Consider the following 5,868-nt stretch of genomic DNA (forward strand, 5'->3'; position numbering starts at 1 on the left):
TCATACCCTCTGCAAGTAGTGATAATTGGACATCTCCCTTTCCTGTTTATATCCCTTTTATTTCATTGTGATGGCTGTGGCTAAAATTTCAAGTTCTATAATCAATAGGAATGATGAGAGTGGACATCCTTGTCTTGCTCCTGATTTTAGAGGAAATGCTTTCAGTTTTTCCCCATTCACTATGATGTTAGCTTTGGGTTAGTCATATATAGCCTTTATGATGTTGAGGTAAGTTCGTTTCAAGTTCATATACCTTGTCTTCAGTGCCTAAAATCCTGTTTTCTATGTGAACTAATGTATTGATGAGACTTTCAATTGAATTTTTATTTGATTCATTCTGTCTTTCATTTCCAGAATTTCAGTTTGGTTCTTTTTTTTTAGAATCTTTATCTCTTTATTAAAATGCTCTCACTGCCTGTATTTTCTCCCTCAGTTCATTCCTTTTTCCCCCCAGTTCATTGATCACTTTAACCATTAGCTTTTTTAATTCTTTGGAATTTGTTGAGGGGTTATAGGCTTCAATTAATACTAAGTCTCAGGCTAGGAATATATCTTTGCTTTCATATATCTAATCTGCATCACCAAAGTGTTAATTCCAACTACTAGTAATTCATTGAAAGAAGACATTAACTGCTAGTAACCATGGTTATTTATGATCAAACCAGATATCAACATATACTATACAAGTTATTGTTACTGATGTCAACAACTCTGTTGAGAGGAACATCAGTGAGAGTTCATTTAGAACCAGATGAGGTTAAGAATTAATGAAAGTATACTAAATTGCAATGGAAGAAGGGATACAAATAGAAAAACTAAAACATAAAGAAAATGGAGTGAAAAAAATGAAAAGGTAGAGGAGAGAAGGGAGAAAGAAGTTAAAATGTGGTGAGTATAAACGATGAAGGAGAGGGTAAGGGAATGGAGATGGAAGAGAATAGAGGTATTGAGAGAATATTCAATTAATTGACAAAATACATAAAATTAAGTATAGTTTTTAATATCATGAATTGTGGGGGGACACTAGGAATTGGTTAATATGCAGTTGATGCAATATCTGTCCTATACAAATGTGGTTTTTTGTTTTGTTTTCTTGCTGAGGTTTTTGAAATAGAAGTATTTAATTTTAGAATCTACTAGGAGGAAACTTTTATATTGCAGGGTTCCTGGTACTTATTTGTCCTCAACTCTGACCCAAACTAGTTGAATTTGTTAGGATAGTCTGTACCTTGAGCTTCATGCTCTCCTTGCCTTACAGACTCTATGGTACCTCTCCTTCTGAGACCCTCAGTCCCTCAACTGGGTGTGCTGGGGGAAGGTATGTAGGATTCTAAGCTGATACTCCAGCCCCTTCTGGGATTGGATAAAGTGGATTGAGAGACCTTATTTTCCATCTGACCCTGATCATCCCAGTCTGTCCACCCCATGAGTCACAGTACTTATGCCAGACTTCAGACCTTCAGATGCTAATGAATGTGTCCTTTGCTCTTCTCTGCTCTGGAGGCTGAAATGAATCTGGTGCTATGGCTACCCTGACTACTTCCCCAGTCTCTGTTACAGTCTCTTGTTATAGATCCACATCAACTCAAGGCATTAGCCCTTACAAACCCAGGGAATATTAGAGCCTCAGTGGCTGATTGGGTATTCAAAACACAAGTGTACCAAAAAACATTAAAAAAAATTTAAAAAAGAAAGTGATAAAAAAATAAAGAGTACAATATGAAAAACAAAGGTAACCTGAAGCAACTTTTAGTCTGCTACTTAGAAACTCCAAACAAAGGGTCTTTTTAAGCTATCTTTATCCATGTATGTTGGGTGCCAGCTGGGCTTTCTCCAGCTGGTTCAGTCTGCTATTTCTGAGTTTGTTTACTCTCTGATTGCAACTGTGCCGGAGAGTGGCATCTGCCTATCTTAATAGAAAAATTCTTTTGTCTTATTGGAGGGGTGTTTCCCCTCCCCCACCTAGCCACTGCTTACCAGATGCTGCCACCTTCTGTTGCTTTTATGAATTATACTTCTATTCTAGAAAAAAAACATCTTTGGTTTTCACCTGATTGCTAGTTCTCTGGGTTGCCTACTGGTGTTTTCCTACAGTCTTCATACCTCAGTTTGCTGCTGCAGAATTACTGTTTCAATTCACTGTTGGAGGCCTGTTACAATACTATGGATTTCTCTGATCTGCCATCTTTGATCCTCTCAACATCTGTTCTTATTTTTAAAAATTAATAAACTAAAAATAAAGAAAAATTAGAAGAATTAACAGAAGAAAAATTATTTGATCAGATAAAACAATATTGTATTTTATGGTGAAACACAGAAAGATTTGTCTTGGAGACTGAGACTAAGACCAGGATGCCCACAGTACCAGTTATCTGTTTTATTTCTGAATAACAAACTACCCCAAAAATGCTGATAATTTTGTGGATCAGGAGATTGTGAAGGATTTGGCTGGCTCTTCCTATAACTTTTATTTCTTTTTCTTACTGCACTGCTTAGACCATCCAATATAGTTTTTTACAAAACTGTATATAACAGATTAAAGATGACTATGAATTATTGTACACTGTCTTGGTTTGTCTCTGATCCATGTAGTATCAGTGGGGATGGATGGATGGATCCACTTCTTTACTCGTATGTCTAGTGCCTTGGTTTTCCTTGACCTTTCTAACCACATGGTATCTTATCCTTTTGACCCTTAGCCACATGTCTTTATTCTCTTACAACATCTTAGAATTGTCTGTCTTCTTACATAAGAACTAGATTCCAAGACATCAGCATGGAAGCTTCCAGTGCATTTTAAAGATCAGGCCCAGAACTAATCTAGTATCGCTTCTGTCATACTCCAATGATTCAGAGAGCCAATGGCCAGCCCAAATTTAGAATGAAACCAAATAGACACACTTTTCCACAAGAGGAGTATAAAAGAATTCATACTAGTCCTTAATCTGCCATATCCACTTTTGTTAAAAATATGTATTGGATTCCCTAAGCAGTACAGTGAGGTAGGTAAAAGAAACAAAATGTGTAGAAAAGATAAAACAAATGTATTATATGTAGAAGATATGGTGGCATTCAGAGAAAATCCCAAAGAATCTATATATAAATCATTAGAATCAAAGGAATTTTCCAAGCTCATTGAAAACAAAATAAATACAAAAAATAATTGTATTTATATATGCCAGAACCAAATAGTTGGGAAAAATAGTTTAAAATAGCATATAAAAATTGCAAGTACTGAATTGTCCATTCCTGTCAGATGCTGACAGCTACCTAAATATTTCACGTCTTCAAAAACCACACACACACACACACACACACACTTTAAAATTTGGAATAAACTCACCCATAACTCACCTACAGAATAAGAAGAAGCTAAAGAATACTGTGAGTGTCCATTTATAAGTAGGAAATAAATTTTCTAAAGGTAACAGACCTGGCTTCAGAGTTTGCTCTTGAGAGAGCCTAGCAGAGACTGCAAAAAAGAGGAGAGGTCATTATGGGGCCTAGTAATGGTAGGACAAGATAAAATCACTTCTAAAAAGAAAAATTCCTCATCTGAGTGATTAAATACTCTGAGACCTGCATTGGTTTCTGGAGAACCATAAGGAAAGGGAGTGAAAATATATGGGACTAGAGATGCTGAATGAAAGAAATGGTGGACATTAAGTCTCCTATAAAACAGAAATGGATTACTAAATCACATGACACACAAACCTCTTCCACTCCCATTTATTAAATAAATTGTAGCAGTCAGTAGAGAGTACTTCTGGATTAAGAAACCTAGTAAGCTTCCCAAACCTCTTACCTTTGCCTTCATAAAATCACCTTTTATTGTTGAAACAAGAAAACAGAAGGGATTTGTAAATAAACAGAAAAGTGTATATGAGATAGCTTGTATTACTGTATTGCTCTTGACTTTTTACTTCCTCTTTTCTTACAAAAACCTCACTGGCTTTGGGCAGAGCCATATGACTCAACTTGACCAGTAAGTAGCATGTGAGTGGACATGACAAATGCTTTAAATGTGATGGTATGTTTCACTCAGTCCCTCATGCCAAACTTTGGGTCTCTAGACCTATGAGAGAATAAACTTGTTTTTCAGCCACAAAGTTTGTGATACTTTGTTATAACTGCCTTAGAAAATTAATGCAAGTATATAGGAAATATTAGAGTTGAATTAAAAGTGTCAATAAGAGTTGTAGAATTTATAAAAAGTTGTTCTAGCACTGTCTCCTGAAAGAACCTAGCAAAAATAACACCACAGTAGCAATGAACATGCTATGCTCAGATCTTGGTCTCTATCATTTCCCAGTAAAAAGGAATCTGGGCTTCCTTGAGAAGTGACTGATTCCAAGGCTAGAGCAAAGAAACTGCCATGTGATCTTGGAAAATCTTGATGTACCAGAATGCAAAGTAGCACTCAAAGACAAATGGGGCCCATGTGAAAAGAACACAGCAGCTGACTTGAAGGGCTTCTTATTGGTCAAATTTGAAGCAATTTGAGCATCAAAAAGAATAATGGTTGTAACAGACTACAGCAGTCATAGTAAAGAAAGAATCCAAGACTCCATAATTATGTTAAAAATAATAAAGGAGGCCAGGTATGGGAATACACTTGTAGTCCCAGTGACTTGGAAGGCTTGAAGCAGGAGGATTTCAAGTTCAAGACCAGCCTCAGCAACTTAGTGAGATCCTGTCTCAAAATAAAAAATAAAAGGGGCTAGAGTTGTAACTTAGTATTAGAGCACTTGCTTAGCATGAGTAAAGGCATGAGTTTGACCCCCAGTACCACATACACAAAACTAAATAAATAAAGGAGGAGAGGGAACATTTCTTCAGAAAATGATTTCAACTAATAAATGTAGGACAAATGACAAAATTAGAAGTGGAATTTGCAACTATTGATATGCTTGTAAGGAAATTTATTGGATGGTAAAACTATTGGATGAAAGCTTGTTGGGGAACAGAACATTCACACAGTTTCAAAGTTTACCCCACAGAATGTTTCTGAGGAAAGGGAAATTGTTACCTAAATTTTTAATAGAGAGATTGGGTGGATACCATTTTAACCAAGACAGAGAAAATAATCAATAGGTCTCTAATATGTAAATTCCACAGAGGAAACAAATATGATTTTGAGATTTAGAATAAGCAGGAATCTTATTTTGATGAGAAAGAGCTCTCTCAAGGTGTGTCATTTAAACAGAAACACAAAGGATAAAAAATAATGGATAAAGGAAGGAGAAACAGAGGTATATAACCTTTCCCAACAGAGAGAATCATATATACAAAAGCTCTCATGTTAAAAAAGGAGCTGGCATGGTCCAGGAGATCAGTGATGCAGTGAAATGGGGAATCCAATTGTTAATGAGATAAGAGACTGGGCAGGGGCCCTATTGTGCGGGACTTGGAGACCACAATTAAGAAGTTTGGTTATTTTTTTAAGTGATATGGAAGGATTTAATCAGGAATATGGCATTTCCAGAATCATATTGAGAAGATTCTTCTGGCTGCCACCTAAGGGGGCTAGGTTGAGTAGACCAAATAATTCAGCATCTCTAGGAAAGGAGCTTTCCAGTAAGCATCTAGGGTTGGGAACATAGAGGAAAAATGTAGCTAAAGTAAAGTAGAGGGCCTCGATGTCCTTTGTTTTGATAACTAACCTCTTCATAGGGTCAGTATTATTTCATGCCCCATTTACTACAAAACAGTCCACAAGTACAGAAGCTGCTAGCCAAGTGAAAGCACTCCATTGCTAAGAGTGGTGTAGCAGGTTTCTGTGTCCTTCCAGCAATGCCCTGCCTGCCTGCATGATGTGAGCAGTGACTGCATGAGGCTGTGACTTGCTCTCTCCCCCCCTCTCTCCCC

The sequence above is a fragment of the Marmota marmota genome, unplaced genomic scaffold (assembly GCF_001458135.2).
Source record: "Marmota marmota marmota unplaced genomic scaffold, marMar, whole genome shotgun sequence".
In the NCBI taxonomy this organism is placed as follows: domain Eukaryota; kingdom Metazoa; phylum Chordata; class Mammalia; order Rodentia; family Sciuridae; genus Marmota; species Marmota marmota.